The following is a 19,502-nucleotide window of genomic DNA, read 5'->3' on the forward strand; positions in this document are numbered from 1 at the left end:
CACGATGCATATTAAAAAATTGTTAGAATTTGTTTATTGTTATTTTTGCGTAATTTTAAAGTCCAATGATTAGTTTACTAATAAATATCCTAACCTATCAAAGTAATAATAATAATAATAATAATAATTAAAAAATTATAATGTATTTTTTCTAACATGATTTATGATGTGTACTATCATCTTGTAAAATGCAACTTAAAACTCCACCTATGAAGGGACAAATAAAAAATAATAAATTGTATTAAAGGGTAATTTGAACCAAATAACGTGTTTTGGGTGGTAAAATGAACCAAAAATATTCAGACTTTTGCTGTAGTTGAGGAAAGTAATTTAAATTTTTTCTTTTTTTTAATTATGACAACCTGACAATACAATGCATGTAAGCATTCTCTAGTACTCCGTCCATCTGACTAGTTCGAGTCCAAAGCGGCTGTCATGGAAAATGTAAACATGCTTATAATTACTTTTCTCTTTACTTTGGGTGTAGTTATCCAAAAATTTAGTCGTTAGCATGAGCTTGGTTGATTTTGTCAAATATATGGATGTGGCTACATAAGCGGTGAAGGTGTGCGCGGGCGCGCGTGTGTGGGGAGAAAGGGCACAACGCACGAAGTAGTTTTATTTATGGAAATATATTAGGTGTAAACCAACATCTTCGTGCAAACTATAATATGGGCTACCATATCAACATCCAGGGGGGTCCCGAGGGGGAGAGGGATTTGCAAAAGTGCGATTACTCAATTCAAGAGCGGACGGTTAATTGTAAAATTACCCTATCCCCATGCCCCTCGGATGTTGATCTATTAACCCAGATTGGAGTTTTCACAGAGAGATTGGTTTGCACCCGATATGTTCCTGTTGTTTATAGATTGTGTTACTCTCTTCGTTCTGAAACGTAGGGCATCCTAGATTTTTGTAGATAGATTATGGAGGTAGAGAAAAGACGCATGTACCCCTCATTAGTTGCATTGTTCAGTTAATTAATTGTTTAATTTTGAGTGCTCGCACCAAAATCAAAGAGATTAGCATGTCTTTTTTACTTTCCTAGCCCACGACAATTGATTTTTTTTACAAAACTAGCACCAAAACCAAAAAAATTATCATATTTTTTTGCCCAAAAGCCTCTAGGATAGCTTATATGTAGGTACAAATTTTGAATTAATCTCCGATACCTTACATTCCAGGATGTAGGGAGTAATGAGTTATGCTTGATTGATTGGAGTAGTCATTTAATTTAACCAGTCATTTCCTATAAAAATGTTTGATTGGACGAATCAGCTATTTATCAGTCCTGTAAACCGTGATTTAACCTCTCCCAACCCAACAAAAATTATTTGCATGATCGACAAGACGAGACGGCGACGGGCGATGCCACGGCGAACCAGAGTATGGTAGGTACCTCTAGCAAGCCGCTGCCGCCGCCGGCGGCGGCGGCACGGAGGAGACGAGACGCATGACGACGGCGAGGAGCAGCACGCTCTGCCTGGCCGGTGGCCGGCCAGGGTGGCTGCGCGAGGCGTCTCAATCGTGACGTGCTGGGTGGGCGGTTGCCATCACTGCTCGCCTGGCGGATCGTCGAAGCCGGAGCAACGCCAACATGCCACATACTCCTGTTACTATCATGATTGTCCTTTCCTCTTGCAAAGCATTCATGTAGTACTTGTCTCTGTTGCTTAGAGCCAGCTAATTGCACTGTGCCCCCGTATTCGGCACGGGATACGTTCCCGGTCACCAAACTTGTGTTTCTTCACAGCTTGCGACTCTACAATAATGCTCCTCCAATCCATCTGCTGGAAGTGTGTCCTTAACTTTGTCTTAATCTCCCAAGGATTAATTAGTGAAGATGAGGGCTCGTCAAAGGCCAAGGAGCATGTGCGAAAGTCTGAAGGCGTAAAATAAAAAAAATAGACACTTCCCCATGATGAGGACCATATTAATATATTATTGTACACTTTCCCATGATGATCCGCATCAGAGTGCTCTTAAGTATCATTGCCACCGCCACTGGTCTCCAGAATCATTTGGTTTGGCTACAACATGGAAAAGGTGATGTGGGCTGTTGAGGAAGGTGTCCATAACATTTTTTTTTCTAAGAAAGAGAAGAAAAATGAAAGTTGTGACTAAATATGGGTTTGGAAAATAGGCCAAAGTGATGAAGAGAGCTTATTTCAAAAGATTATTTCAAAGGCCAATGCATCTAAAGGCAGTGTTAGCCTAAACGTTAAACGGTGAACGGTCGGTCACCTATAGTTTAGCAAAAAGTAGGAATACACGGCCTTTAAACACGGTGAATGGTTTTGCACGGCTTTACACGGCTAATCGGTATACACGGCTACCCATCGAGTAGCATTTACACGCCGTGCAAATGGTGTAAACGACCGTGTAGGTGAACAGTCACTAAAGGTAATGATACTAGATCATAACTGATTGCACCCTTGAGCAAATATGTTAAGTGTTTCGGTGATGCTATGATTAGGGTGTCTAGAAAAATTGGACACCCCGAAGACCCAACGTGCTGATGTTACAGTGGGAATTTTTTAGGCATAATTTTGTTACCATAGGTATAAGCTAATGTTCAGTGCAAAACACACTCCAACCTCAATAAGAGATGTTATGGTGGATTTCATATACTTGATGTTTGTTGCGATAGACATACGATGATGTTGCAACAGGAGTTTAAGTTGATTATTAATGTTGTAGTGAAAGTTTCTTAATGGTGTAATAGTTATTTTAAGATTGCAGTGGTCATTTTTAGTATGTTTGAGACGTGAGGTGATATTGCATCAACTATTTTAAAATATTGCATAAATTTATTATAAATATTTCAATAACTGATTTTCCATGTTGCACATTTTAATCTAATCGACTAATTCTGTTTTCTTTAAGAAAACTATTTTTCAGAATGTTGCAATTGTAGTTCAATAATATTGCAATTATAATTTTTGAATGCTGCAAAATGTAAATGTCGATGTTGCATAACTCTACTTCTACACATTGTCTTTCTCATTGGATGTTGCTTGAAATATAGTGTCATGTTGCGGTGGGATTTTCTCACGGATCAGATGATAAAGTTATTTATATATATATTGATAATATTTCAAGTAGTGATTTTACATGTTGCAGTAGTTAATTTTTAAAGTTGCGATGAAGCGTTCAATAAAAAGTTTTTTTGGCACGTGTCAATTGCTTTTTTTAGGGGGACACTCCACACTAATTAATAGAAGAGTACTGATTACAAACGCCCGCAGGCGGATCGATGAGCTAGACACGCCGGCCAAGTGAACTATGGATAGCACTCCTTGCTAGACTATGCACGTCGTGATTGGACTCCCGACGTTCATGCACAAACTCAGCCTTCAGGAACTGTTCTGAAGTCTCCCTGATCTCTTTGGTTATTTGGCCATACTGCCCTATTGACTCCTCCTGGATGCTGCGAATTGCATTGGTGCAATCACTCGCCACTCGAATCTTTGGAGTAGGAGGTCACTTGCAAGTGCCAAACCCTCTCTACATGCCATTGCTTCCAGAGTTTCTGGGTCCAAAATCCCAGAGAAGGTCAACGTTGACGCTTCGAGGAAGAGACCTGTACTGTTACGTGCCACGGCTGCTACTGCAGCCAGACTCGAACTCTTGGAAGTGGCGGCGTCAACCTTGATCTTTGCCAGACACGAGGGAGGGGGAATCCACTTGGGATGTTGGTCCCACCTCACCTGCGTTGTTTTCTGAAGTGGCTTCACAAGACCAACCTCGGCAATAAACCAGCTCACAAAACAATGTGTTGACAGCGGACTCTGGGAATTCTGCTCATGGATAGCCTTCCGCCTTGCATACCAAATGGCCCACAATGTTACGACCACTCTGACCAGGTCATCATGGGGCAAAGACGAGCACGCTGTTGCTAACCATGCTCGTGCATTATGTTCTTGCAAACCTCTAATGAACTCTGCAATATCTTCCTTCTCGAGGGCCCAAACACACCTCGCCATATTGCAATCTAGCAGAGCATGCTTCAAGGAGTCCTCAGCGCCGCAAAGCGCACAAATGTTGCTCGGTGCCATTTTCCTATGGTGTAGGAGATCTCCTGACGGTAGTGTTTGCCGGGCTAGCCTCTAGCCTCCATAGGAACACTCTGATCTTGGACGAGACTTGAACATGCTAAAGCGATGTCCATTCTTTCTCCTCCACTCTGAAATCAGATTTGCCGGGGTCGGCCATCCAGCCATGCCATTGTCCTTTCCTGATTCAAAACGAGCATGCGATAGGCCGATTTAACTGAGAAGATCCCTTTCTTCTCATAATGCCATGCCCATACATCATCTTGTCTTCTGGTACTCAAAGGAATGCTACAGATGACCTCGGCATCAATGGGGTTAAAAAAGCGGGTAAACTTCTGCCGGTCCCAGCTTGCCGTCGTCCGATCAATAAGCTCACTCTGTAGCTGTGTAGGATCGGCTGCAGCAGCAGACAAAGGCCTGAGTAGACCATCCCTAGGTAGCCAATTGGTTGACCAAATCTTAGTGGATTCACCCGTGTCGATCCTTCGGATAATGCTTTGTGCCAGCACCTCTTTTCCATCGGTGATTGCACACCAAATTTTGGACGGCTGTGCGCCCAAAGTGGCCTCCAGAAACTCCCCATTAGGGTAATATACTGACTTGATGATGCGAGCGCTGAGAGACTCCGGTTCCTACAGTACTCTCCATGCTTGACAAGCCAAGAGCGCCAGATTGAAAAGTTGTATGTCACGGAAGGCCATACCACCCAAGAACTTGGGCTTTGTCATGTCGTCCCAGGCAACCCAGCACGTCTTCCTCTGGCCAGGTTTGCTGCCCCACCAGAATCTCCGCAACACACCATTGATGTGCTCGCACAATCCGCGTGGTAGTCTGAAACATGACATGGAGTAAGTGGGAATCACCTGAGCAACTGCTTTGATTAAGACTTCCTTTCCCCCTGCTGAAAGCGATTGTTCCATCCATCTTTGGACCCTCTTCCACACCCTATCTTTTAGGTATTTGAAAGCACCGTTTGTCGAAGCTCCCACGTCAGTAGGCATGCCCAAGTATTTCTCGCTGAGGGACATGTTGCGTACACTCAGCTCATCCATAATTTCTCCTCTGATGGTGGCCGAAACCCCTTTGGCAAAATGAATAGATGATTTCTCCATGTTTTCCTGCTGGCCCAAAGCCCGACAGTAAACCTGCAGCACATCATGAATCTCCCGTGCATTCTCCATACTCGCTCTGAAAAACAGCAGGCTGTCATCCGCAAAGAGGAGGTGACTCACCACTGGTGCCGACGGCGCCACCATAATTCCCTTAAGGTTCAATGACTGAATTCTCACTTTGATAAGGCACGAAAGGTCCTCCGCTGCCAACAGAAACAAATATGGGGAGATAGGATCTCCTTGACGAATACCTCTCGTCGGGTTAAAACTTTAAGCCGATCACCATTAAAGAGAACAGAAAAAGATACAGTAGATACCAGCCTCATTATCATGCTCACCCAAAGCTGATGGAAACCCAGCTTTGTCATAATTGCCTGTAAATAAGGCCATTCCACATGGTCATATGCTTTACGCATGTCCACCTTCAAAGCACAGCATCTGGAATCCCGCCCCTGCTTCTGCTTCATATAATTCAAACATTCATATGCAGTGATAATATTATCAGTTATGAGGTGGGCTGGAACAAACACCGATCGGAATGGGCCGACGCTAGATAGAAGAGAGAAGCTAGAGCAGAATGGGCCTTTGGGCCAAAAGAACCATCGCAACTGATGGAGCTGAGAAGGGAGCCAACGTGATATGTTGGCAAGTTATCTTTAAGATTTTCCATTTGTTTAGTTAGGAAGTTTTGTTTCGCGTTTATCATGATGTAATATCACCATATCTGCAAGAGAGGTTAGGGTTAGGCTAGAAATACCAGACCTTCGGCATTTGTAAATTTTAATCAACCACATACAACACAAAACCTTTACTTTAAATGCATCTACTTTTCCGTACGTCGTCTTCGCCCTAGTTATAGTAGCTTTTTCCCTTCACGAGTTCTTCTCAACAGGTATGTCATTCGCTTATTGAAAAGTTCTGAGTAGAGTTGCGTAGATGGGTTCATGTTGATGGCGCATCGATTCTTCCTCCATCTATGGCTCTCATATTTACTGAGCATGTTGAGTCCATCCAGCAGGGCTTAACTATTCACAATTTACCAAGTAGGTTAGTTCCATCTAGCGGGATCTAGCTTATTCACCAGTTACCAAGCACTATATCTGTCTGGCGGGTCTGGTTTGCTCATAAGTTATCGATAAAAGTTAGTAATTTGTTAGGTTAATCTTGATTCGTTAATCTGGCTGTTTACTGCTTTTATCACCAAGTTAGAGACATCTGCTTAGATCTTGCTAGGTTGACCTGATTAATCTAGCTTGTTTTAAGTTTTTATCACAATTTGTCCAGTCTAGATCCCTCTTGATTGGCCTGCTCCGGTGATCTGATCACGTAGACCGATTTAGATTCGATCTAGGTGTTGCTCGCTAGTCACCCTACTTTAAGCGTAGACTGCACCCCTTTACAATCGGCTGGCGTCACCATCGGCTGGCTAGCCATGGCCCCTGGTATTTAACATTTTACTCTCCTTGTCAATTGCAGGTCAAATTGACTGGCACGCCTAGCGCACCGCTCGTGCACCCTTGGGTTCGGTACTTCGGAGCAAAGAAGATCTCTCCGGTCCTAGTGTACGTGGAGTGCGTGAGTTTTCCCGGTCCGGCGGGTGGGAAGTTTTCGCATCAACTGTTTTTTTTGACATGGACCGATAGATTGTTTTCTGAGTAGTGTCACACCCCACGTAACCACGTACCTGGAGATCACTACCATCGACATAAAAATTTCACAAGTATAAAATTCTAGAGGCCGTGAGGGATGGCATTGTTCATCTACTTTGTTCTATTGGATGCGATTCATGCTGAAGGTACACATTGGCCTCCCTGTCTACTCCTATGCCTCTCCATATTCAAAATAAATATATTAAATTTTATATTCCGTATTTCTTGCCTCTTTATACAACAACAACATAGTCTTTCAGTCCCAAGCAAGTTGGGGGTAGGCTAGAGTTGAAACCTAATAAGAACCACAAATTAGGGTTTAGGTGTTAGGTTGATCTCCTCATCAATATGCCCAATGGTCTATTAGGCCCTTGATCCATGGCCTGATCGGGGGTGCCCAACCTTTCACTGGTAGGTGGGTCCCCACTGCACAGCGCCACAATAAATAGGAGGTGGGGGGCCCAGGCTCACGGTACAAGGTTCACCGCGCTGCTAGCCCCCTCACCCACATCCTAAACCCCAGAGCGATCTAAGAAGGGGCGCAGGAGCAGCGGGAAGTCCCACTGTCGCTACCGCCCTCATCGTCCCTGATCCGCCGGCGTCGGTCCCACCGTCCTCGACTCCGCTGCTACGCCCGGGACTCCACTACACCGCTCGTCGCCGCCCTAGAGCGGATCTGCATCACCGAACCTGAGATGGCCGGATCTAGCTCCACTGGTGGTGATGGTCTCTATCTCTCCCTCTCTGTGTACTCTCTGTTTTAGATCTAGGACTCTCTTGTACTCAAAACCAAGAAAGAAGAAACAAATCCTCTCGATCTATGCACTGTGTCATCCAAGCTAGTCGGTGCCCCAAAACATCGTATGAGCTATGGACAGGAAGAGCACCCTCATTGAATCACCTGCGGGTCTGGGGGAGCCCACCTGAGGCTAAAGTGTTTAACCCAAATATTGGGAAACGAGACCCCAAAACAGTAAGCTGCCATTTCATTGGCCATCCCGCAAGATCAAAAGGTTTTCATTTCTATTGTCCATGCAGACATACAAAGTTTGTAGAAATGAGACATGCTGTCTTCCTAGAAGACGAAATGATTAGGGGGAGCATGGTACCTAGAGAAATTGACCTTGAGGAGAAGCGGGTGTATGTGCCCACTCCTTTGATTCAATAGCCATTTTTCTCACTACCTGCTGATACTGCACAGAAAGTTCCGGAAATTGTGGTGCCAATACCTGCTCCGGTTGTTGTTGTGCCAACTATTCCAAATATCACAGTGCCAACACCTGTTACAATTCCACCCATGCCAACAGTAAGTGAAGGTTTGGAACCTGTCATTTAGGAGCCGGTGCCAATACCTGCTCCGGTTGTTGTTGCGCCAACTATTCCAAATATCACAGTGCCAACACCTGTTACAATTCCACCCATGCCAACAGTAAGTGAAGGTTTGGAACCTGTCATTTAGGAGCCGCCTGAACCCGCTATTGAACATGAGGAGGAGCAACAGCCCCCTATGGAAAATGTGCCAGAAGTTGAGGCACAAAATATGCCACAAGCTGAGGGACCTAGGAGGTCTCAAAGAGAAAGAAGGCCAGCTATTTCTAGTGACTATGAAGTATATGATACAGAAGAGGTTCATATGGAGGGTGATCCCACTTCATACGAAGAAGCCATGAGAAGTGTTCACTCATCTAAATGGCTGGAAGCTATGGAGGATGAGATGAAATCGATGAATTCCAATGGTGTTTGGGACTTAGAGGAAACTCCTAAAGGGGCCAAAACAGTAGGATGTAAATGGGTCTACAACATTAAACGTGACTCCAAAGGGATTGTAGAAAGATTTAAAGCACGACTCGTGGCAAAGGGTTTTACGCAAAGGGAAGGGATAGATTATAATGAAACATTTTCTCCGGTTTTGTGTAAAGATTTCTTCAGAATTATAATGGCATTGGTGGCATATTATGACTTAGAGTTACATTAGATGGATGTAAAGATGACATTTCTTAACGGGGATCTGTTTGAATGTGTTTACATGGCACAACTGAAAGGTTTTGTCATGGAAGGAAAAGAGCGTATGGGATGTCGCTTGATGGAACAATTAAAGGCAAAGGTTTAAGTTAAAGTATAAAGTTAAAAGTACAATGTGAGATCAAGGGGAAATATTAGGTTGATCTCCTCATCAATAGGCCCAATGGTCTATTAGGCCCTTGATCCGCACCCTGATTGGGGGCGCTCAACCTTTCACTGGTTGGTGGGCCCCCGCTGCACAGTGCCACAATACATAGGAGGTGAGGGGCTGGGGCTCTCGGTACGAGGTTCACCGTGCTGCTAACCCCTCACCCACATCCTAAACCCCAGACCGATCTAAGAGGGGGAGCTGGAGCAGCGAGAAGTCCCACCGTCGCTGCCGTCGCTATCGTCCCTAATCCGCCAGTGTCGGTGCCACCGTCCTCGACTCCACTGCTACGCCCGGGACGCCACTGCACCGCTCGTCGCCACCCTAGAGTGGATCTGCATCACTGAACCTGAGATGGCCGGATCTAGATCCACTGGTGGTGATGGTCTCTATCTCCCCCTCTCTGTGTACTCTCTGTTTTAGATCTAGGACTCTCTTGCACTCAAAACCAAGAAAGAAGAAACAAATCCTCTCGATCTATGCACTGTGTCATCCAAGAGTCTAACATTAGGCACATGAATGGCTATTTTCCAAGCACTCCTATCCTGAGCTAAAACTTTGGGTATATTACATCCCTTCAAATCTCCTTTTATTGCCTCTTACAATGCCAATTTTGGTCTTCCTCTACCTCTGTTCCAATTACTGTCACGCCTTAGTGTACTAATATGCATCGGTGTCTCCGGAGGCCTCCACTCGTACAAACTATCTCAGCCGATATTGAATAAGCTTTTCTTCAATTGGTGCTACACCTAACCTATCATGTATATCCTCATTTCGGACTCATTCCCTTCACGAATGACCACAAATCCAATGCAACATATGCATTTCAGCAACACTTATCTGGTGAACATCATCTTTTGTAGGCCAACATTCTGCACCATACAACATTACAGGCAATTCGATCCACTAAATACAATTTTGCTGACATGGTACCTTACCAACTTTGCTTCCAAATATTTAGTGATTTTAACACCACCTATGAAGTTTTTAATATTCTTTTGTCAAGTTGTGGGCTCGGAGGATGACAATATGATCCTCTTTCATGAGAAAATAAGGTCAGTGTACCCCTCCCTCCGATCCTTTTTTTTATCAAACTGATACTTTGACAAATTTTTTTCTTCCACTGATGTCGATGGTTGTTTGTTGTTCTTATGGTTGTTTGTTGTTCTTATGGTTGCTGCCTCTATCTTCAAAGTTGTGGTTGCCAAATCATAGCATTTCATTTGAATGTTTTGAAACTGTTGTTTACGATATGCATTTGCTTTCAGACTCATCTTCTTTATGTCATACCTCTTATTTAATATATGGTCTACCTTACAATTGCACATGACTAACTTGTTTTTGTGTTTGACAGTATCCTCCACCTGCTAGAAAGACAACCCTCCCTTCAAAGAAGAAGAGAAATACCAAAATGGCTCCAGGAACTAGGAACAGCAAGAGAGTGAGGGCAGGTCAACAGTCAGATGAGCAATCTTCTCAAACCCAAAGAAGAACATCAAAAAGGCTTAACAGTTCAGAGACAGATGTCCAGAATGAAGACCAACCTGCAGATGGTCATGGTGACACAACACTGAATTTTTCTACACCTAGGCTGCCTGATCATGACAGCAGAGCTGCAGAAGAAGACATGGCCTCTGCTGCTCAAGAACTGGGTATAGGTACTGATGAGCAGCCAACTGAAGAGACTGAAGGCAAGTACAAGTTTATTGGTCACTCAAATATGACATCTCTTTTCCTGACTTGCAAGAAACTAAAACATTTAATGACATAGAATTTCCATTTTGTAGGTTCTGCACAGAATACAGGTGCTGCTGATGCCAATCTACCTACAGATGAACATACTAAAGAGACTGAAGGCAAGCAATAGTTTTTTTTTCCTACAGTCAGATATGACTTCTCTTTTGCTGATTTGCAAGAAACTAAAACATTTAATTCAATGCAAATTCCATTCTGTAGGTCCTTCACAGTGAGCTCCAAGGAGGCCCAGACCACCAACAAAGGGAAAACAGCTAGACAAGATGACTAAAGCTATGGGAAGGAGATTGCCCATATCTATTGAAGAAGGGAAAAGAAGACCTCATGTACTTGTGCAAGCTGCCAAGTTTGCATCAGAGGCTGGCATCGTCATGCGGGAGAGCTTACCTGTCCTACCACATTGGAAGGATTTCAAGAAAGATGAGAAGTACTACAAAAGCTTTGTGTCACAGCTATCTGTAAGTGCATTACTGTTTATATGTTACACTTGTATACATGGGTAACCTGAATTTACTAACTCATTTTGCATTTGTTATATGCCTAGGGGCGCTTGGCTGTTGATGATAGACACTCGCCAATAAAAGAAACCGTCACAGATATGTTGCGCTCCTTGCAGCGACAAGAGCATTATCGGCTCAAGGCAAGATACTTCAATGGTGTACCTGCAAACCAGATTAGTACAACTTCTCCTGTTCCTAAACTGACTGATGCACAGTGGAGGGCATTGGTAGTTCATTGGTCTGATCCAAAGAACATGGTATGTGTATCTTGTCAAATTTTCTTCTTACACAATCTGTTTAAAAAGGAACTTGTCATTCTTAACCTATAATCTGACATGTTTACTCTCTTGTAGGAAACATGTGACACGAACAAGCGCAATCATAGTAAAGTCAAGTTTCATCAGGCAACAGGTTCTCGAAGCTATGTGGCACACCTACATGAATATGTAAGTTAAAAATAGCTAGTACTAAAGTACCTGCACATTTGCATTCCATCTGAGAGATCTTTGTTGTTATTGTTTATCTACATAACAGAAGCAGAGGAGGATCAGAGAAGAACCCAGCTTAGAAGAGAGTGAAGAAATAGATGTGGTGGAGGCCTTCGAGAGCTGCCACACCAGCTCCAAACGTGGCCTCACTGAACCAGCAAGAGAAGCACTTGTAAGAACATTTGTTTGCTTTATTCAACCTATTTCTATCAAATCATGAGGGAAATCAGTTTATGTCTTTTGAGGATTGGTTTTCTTTTCTTTATAAACATGTTGTGTCATATGTCTTCCACAAATTATTGCAACATGTAGCAATTCAAATGTTGCTGATGGTCATATCAATTAATGTCTAACTCTTTGTCCTTGATTGTTTCAGTCTGATATGGAAGCTTTGAGGGCACAACCTGTTCCTGAAGGTGACGCACCAGTGTCCAGTGTGGAGGTCATTTCCAAGATGCTCCCCCAGAACAGCGGCAACCAATTCCTGAAAAGTGTTGGCATCACGACTCCTAGATCCAACAAATCTACATCAACAAATGAAAGCGAGCTTCGAGAACAACTAGCAGCTGAAGCAAGAGCTGCTGTCCAAGATGAACTTGACGACCTGAGGAGGAGGAGTGAAGAAGCTGAGGCAAAGATGGCGAAGACACAGTAGGATCTGGACCCCATGAAGCAAATGTTGGCCAACAATGCTAACAATTCTTCAACTTGAAGGCTGTTGTTGTGCTGGTGTTTGGCTGGTTCTTTTGAAGGAACAAAAACTTAAGTTGCTGGTGGGGGGACTTTATATTATATGCTGTTATTTAGATTTGCAAACTGAAAACTATGTCGTGTCAAGTGGTCATGCTGTGAACATGGTTATATGCTTGGTTGAATACTGGTTTTAATTATCTATGTAAGGAATTGTGTGGTCATTATAGTATCAATTTGCAATTATGAATTGCATTATCGTCTGCAATGCTGTGATGAAATTTGTGGTACATGTATGACGATTTGTAAGTGAAATCTGTGATGCAATTGCAACCAATCCTATGATGCCATGTGGCAAAAAAATAGAATCAGTGACGGTCTATGCTTCGTCACAGATAGCTGCGTCACCAGCCACGTCAATGAAAATTGAATCAGTGACGTTCTATGCTTCGTCATAGATAGCTGACACGTCGGCGATGACGTCAGCCGCCACGTCATCAGCAGCCAGCGTGGCAAATGGCGCCAAATGGTCAATTGTGACGAAACTTATGACAAATTAGGTTCGTCACCGATTGTAAACGCCGTTAACGATGCCGTTACGACGGCGGGCACAAACGATAGATTGTGACGAAATCAGGAGCGTCATAGATTGAAAATCAATTCAATGATGAGGTGCCATTCGTCACAGAATAGACAGATTAACATATGTGACGCGACCCCAATGACGAAGTGAAATTCGTCATAACTTCATCACAGATGACATTGAGTGACGATTTTGGCTTCTTCAGTGACGTTTGGTGAACGTCATAGATGAGCACTTCTCTACTAGTGTACAGAAACGCTAATTTGTCCCAGTTGGGAAACCCCTTTTGTCTTGATTTCCCAACCGGGACCGCCAGGCCAGGACAAAAGGAAGGTCCTTTTGTCCCAGGTCTGGCAACCAGGACAAAAGGGGCTGCCAGTGCGCTGGCAGCCCCTTTTGTCCTTGTTGGTGTTACCAACCGGGACAAAAGGTCCCTTTTTTTTCCTGTTTTCCTTTTCTCAATTCTTTTTTATTTCAATTATACTTTTGTATTTCAATTAAACTTATGTATTGGAATTCAGTGTGTATGATCTCCACTAATATATATATATATAGTTACTTGGAAAATTCCTTTCTACACCCGCTTGTAGCTACTCCTATATGTGTATCTCATGATATACGATGTATCTGATCCAACGAAGAGTATGTATGTGGAGTATATACTCATACTAGAATATCTATGGTGATATATATGTTGGGTATGTGACCATACATTGTGTATATGGACATACTTATTTTAATATACTAATACTAAGGTATAATCATAATATATTTTAAAAATAGAGATGCTTTTGAAAATTTTCATATATATATATCCATTTGAAGTATCTTAGAATTAGTATATGAACATACTCAAAGTGATAAATGGGTATGTGGACATACACACGGTAGTATAAAGATGATGAGAGTAGCTACACGTGAGTGTAGAAAAAACTCATCCTACTTACTTATATAATATTTATCCTAGATAGTTTTCATATATAAAGTAATTCACTTATATATATGTACATGTATACACATATCTATATGTGTGAATTTCTTTACATATGAAAATGTCTAGGACCAATATTATATATATATATTATTGGAGGACTTATATATATAATACATACATACCCATAAATAGATATATAATACATACATACACACACATATATTTACATAGGTATATTCGTTCTTAATTACACATATACATGTATATTATCATATTTGCTGCGATTGTTAATGTGAGAGTGTCCATCATAGTAGAATTCGCCTTTTGGATCGAGGACTTGCTCAACAATAAATCCGGACAATTATTCTTGAATCGCCATAATCTTTTCCTCTAGTATGAGTTGATCGTGCATCACCTCGACCTATGGAAAAGGGGGATAATTAATTTTGACTAATTACAATACGAGTCCAAACATTAATAAGTTTTTTACTTAGTTCGGCCTCCCAATCTGCCATGTCCTTTTGAGGACCTACCAGATCGTGGATGTTCTCGCATACATAGTATGCGCATAAATTAGTGCCTTGTTTCTGCCTCATACACTTTAAGAGAAAAGAAATTACCAGGTATTTACATGAATATATAATAAAACTAATGAAGGCATTGTTTCTGCCTTGTTTCTGGAGGCACCAGTTGCGCTTGTTGTTGCTGGCTCATTGCTATGGCCACTTGGCATTGAACCTCTTCCGCCAGTCTTTGATCGTGTGAGAGGAGTTGTTCCTCTAGCCTTCGCAAGTGCTCCTGCTCATCATTCTTTCTTCTTTGCCGACTTCTATATGATTCAATGTAATATCTAAACCCATACTTCCACGGAACCACGCCTTTACCTCGTGTGCGGCCCAGATGTTCAGGATTCCCAAGAGCGTAAGTCAACTCGTCCCTCTCTCTATCCGGCTGGAATGTTCCCTCGGCCACTGCTTGTATGGCTTCCTGTAGTCTCTGGGCTGCTTGCTGGATTTTTTTGCCCATAGATGCAAGACTCAGTCGCTGGGTCCAAGCTTCCCCCGTGACCATAGAGCCAGGTCCTTGACCTTTCAGTCTAGTTCATGGTCGCAGGTATGATACCTCTGTCAAGCAGATCCTGCTCCATCTTCTCCCATTTGGGTATTGCGAGCTTGTAGCCTCCTTGCCCTAGAGTGTGATGGTAGATTTTCTTTGAGGCACTATCTTTGGCCTTCAGCACCTTCTCAATCTCAAGCTCGGAAGTCTTGTATTGCACAAAGGCATCCCAGTGATCCTTTATCTTTTCGAGCTCACCGGTAAATTATGGCATGGTCCCGGCCTTGATATATTTCTTTGTTAATTTTTTCTTGAATGTCTGCAGCTGTTCGGCCATCTTTCTCAGAGTCCAGCGCTTGCATATCTCTTCTGATTCAGCTAGAACCGTGAAGTTCTTCTTAAGCTCCCACCAGCACTATTCTTTTTCTCTTTTGGGTGCCGCATCCATTTGCTCAATTGGATTGTAAGCTTTCCATAACCTGAAGCTGATCGGGATATGGTCCCTGACAATACATATGGATTGTCTTACGAACTTTTTGGCGACAACTTCTGGAGTGATCGGTTCACCATCTGGAGCAACTTCCGTTATAATGTACCGCCCTTCCAGTTTGTTTGTGGGTCTCGCTTCGTCTTTTTCTGCTGCGACGATGATCCAGACGGCTATAAAAACACACATATATTTATATAGTATTCATATAGATTCAAATGAAAATATGATTTTCAATACAAGTAAGTATAGTTGTGATATGTACATTAGCACTTTGTTCACCAGCAGCGTCATCTTGCTCTGCAGCAGCGTCATCCTGAATGCATGGTGCCTCAAATCCGTCACCGGACATATTTAAATATATGTCGGTATTGCTGCCATCATCAGCTTGTTGGGGGGCATCTCCTTGTGCACCACCACCTTCGGCAATCATATTCAACATGAACTGTTCGTCTTCCGCGTCTGTTTGTTGACACGGGTCCATCGTAACTAAAAAAATGAATACAAATAAAACCTTTAAGAAAATTCTCTAAATAATTCACATCAATATTGACTAAGTAATTCTCCAAGTATGTCACTAAGTAATTCAATGAAATATTCACTAAGTAATTCCCATATTATGGCTTTACAGAATAGATCTAGTCACAAGGATTCCAAAAAGTCCTTATTTGCCCCGATCGAGAAGGAGACTACGTTTGGATCGGACTTTGTTTAGCTGGACGTTTCTTTGGATCGTCGTACGTTTAGATGGACGAGGATTGGATCGGAAGACAGTGTTTACATGGACGAGGATTGAATCGGACGACTACGTTTACACGGACGAGGATTGGATCGGCGTACGTTTAGATGGACGAGGATCGGATCGGCGTACATTTAGCTGGACCAAAGGGTGGCTTTTTGTCCCGGTTGGTGGCTCCAACCGGGACAAAAGGCCCCTGCCCCCCCCCCCCCCTTGCTGGCCCGGCTAGCCGTTGGACCCGAGACAAAAGCCACCTTTGGTCCCGGGCCCAAAGGCAGCCGGGACAAATGGCCTGGATCAAAGGCCTGTTCTGTAGTAGTGCACCACGACTCAAGAATTCCACCGTAACACTTTTCAACTTTATTACTCCATGATATGTTTGACCATTCTTCTTCACAGTCAAATGAGAGGGATATAACATCATGTGAACCTGCTGTTAGGTTGTAGTGTCTTTTTGCGAAAGCATATATACTTCTCTCCTTCAATGTCTTATTAAATATACTACATTATTTAAATATACTATTCTAACTGTTTGTTTTAGTAAGCTTCATATTATTAGATGCCGTTTTGTAGCAAACAAATAAACTGAAGTAGCATTATTTCATATAAATAGATGAATGTTGGTGGCGGTTAGCGCACCAATTCGTGAACCAAAAGCGCACGGATAGTGTGTAGCTTTTCCCTTAGAGTACACCCCCAAAGTTTATCTTTGGAACAAGTTGGATGTTGGCTCTTACTTTGTACTAATCTTACTAACTAGGGCATAAGCTGCCTCATGATAGATTTGGGAATTTAACTTTAACCCTCGCTGGCCGTTCCTGTTCAATGCTGTCATTGATAGCTTTGATCTTCGGGAGACAGATTTGGCAGGGAGGCAGTACACCTTTGCAAACTCTCTACCGGATCCAACATATGAGAAACTGGATAGAGTTGTAATGACAACTGATTGGGAATTTAAATATCCAATGGTAACGGTGCATGCGCTGGACAAAGGCGTCCCAGATCATACCCCGTTATTTTTGGAAACAGGTGACCCATCCTATACGGGACATGCAAAGCAATTCAAATTAGAACTCAGCTGGTTATCCCATGAGGATTTTAGAGAGCGGGTCACAGAAATTTGGAATAAATCGGTTAGCGGACAAAATTCAGTGCAACGCTGGAGTAGAAAATTGGGGGCACTTAGAAAGCACTTGCGGGGGTGGGCTCGCCACCACCATGGGGTGTATAAAACACAAAAGGAAAACCTCCAATTGATAGTTACGAACCTTGACACCCAAGCTGAAACTAGAACACTCACAGATGAGGAGAGGAATCAACTAGAATCCGCCCGGGATGACTTGATAAAACTCTTGCGAGAGGAGGAAATCAAGTATTATCAACGTGCCAAAGTGACTGATGTTTTTTTAGGGGATAATAATACTCGATACTTTCAGATGGTTGCAAATGACAAACATCGTAAGAAATGTATCTTTTTCCTAGAACACAAGGGCGGGAAAATTGAGGGCCAGCACAACCTAAAAGGTTACATCACCCAATTTTACAAAGAATTATTCGGTCCTCCCGAAGAGAATAATTTTACTCTAGGCGATAGGACGGATGATATTCCTCAAGTCAGTCCACTAGAAAATGCATTCCTCGTAGCCCCTTTCACTGAAAAGGAGATTCGGGACGCAATCTTTGATATGGATCATAACAAAGCGCCAGGTCCAGACGGCTTCCCAGCTGAATTCTATCAGCAGTTTTGGGACGTCATCAAAGGAGATCTCATGCAAATGTTCCATGATCTGCATAACAGTGATATTCCTCTCTTCAGCCTAAATTTTGATGTCATTACGTTATTGCCAAAAACACAAGAAGCCAACAAAATTCAACAGTATAGGCCAATCTACCTCCTGAATATGAGTTTCACAATTTTCATGAAAGTGGCGACAATTCAAGTCAACTCAGTCGCAGATAACATAATTAGCCCTTCACAGACGGCTTTTATGCGCGGCCGAAACATTTTAGAAAGAGTTGTGATCTTGCATGAGACGGTTCACGAATTACATCACAAGAATCAAAAGTGGGGTAATCTTCAAAATAGATTTTGAAAAGGCCTACGATAAAGTGAGGTGGAATTTCCTATTTCAGACGCTTCAGTTGAAAGGCTTTTCACACAAGTTGATTGAGTGGATTAAGTCTTTCATCTCAGGTGGAGGTGTAGCAATAAACGTCAACAATGAGGTGGGTCCATATTTTCAAACAAAGAAAGGACTTAGACAAGGTGATGAAGCGTCCCCTCAAAAGAGAGGACTTAAATGTGATACAAAGCACCAGTCCCAGGAGGCTGATGCCACATTTATTACATCAGATGGTTCAAAACCGTACAAACCTTGGAGGACACTCGATACAGATGATAATAATAATTAACCAGGCTACGACATAACACCAGACCGCGAACCACATAGGGTCTACCACAGGCTCGGAGTACTGCGACAACGGAGGCATCTCGACAGGGCCGATTCCACAGGCAAGGTTGGGTGCAGAACGATAACCCTACTCGGCGTCGTCTGGAACGAAGTCTGGGTCTTCTTCTGTAAAAAGTAAGAGTGGGGTGAGTACAAATGTACTCAGCAAGTCCAACCACACCCACGGAGGGGTTATAACAGAATAATATGCATAGGTAAATCAAGGATAAGGTTACGGTTTAATTTGCAGAAGAATGATATTTAATGCAGGGGTTTATTTTATACAAAAACCATTTAGAAATCAGTTTTTGGCAGTAACACAGAGTTCAGGTTTTAGAACTGCTACCGGACTCCCCGTCCGTCGTAGCACACGGCACAACTGCCGGACATAATTCCAAAACAACTCACACCAACCCATCCCAATGAAACACTAGTTATGTGACCACACCGTAACTCGCCCAATACCGTGGGCACGGACTATTCGAATAGATTCTTAACTCTGCAGAGGTGTGCAACTTTACCCACAAGTAGGATACCACAACTCGAACACCGTCGTGTCGGTGTAGATCCCAACATAGCCATTACCCACCATAGCTAAGCCTGACTAGCCATCACGGGATGCACCAAGGGGTCATTGACCATTCACTTAGGTATAACCGGGCATAAGTCACTCGGGGCTTATCCCTTTTCCTTAGTCACCCGTTGCTCTCAGCTCTCCTGATGGCTATCACACCAACTAGTGGGATTTATGCTATGCCGTTGCCCATTCAACAGTCGAGTGGTTTGCACGATAGTGGAGTTAGGTGAGATGACACACCAACTCGGTCCTTAGAC

This window comes from Panicum virgatum, chromosome 8N, assembly GCF_016808335.1.
Source record: "Panicum virgatum strain AP13 chromosome 8N, P.virgatum_v5, whole genome shotgun sequence".
Taxonomy (NCBI): domain Eukaryota; kingdom Viridiplantae; phylum Streptophyta; class Magnoliopsida; order Poales; family Poaceae; genus Panicum; species Panicum virgatum.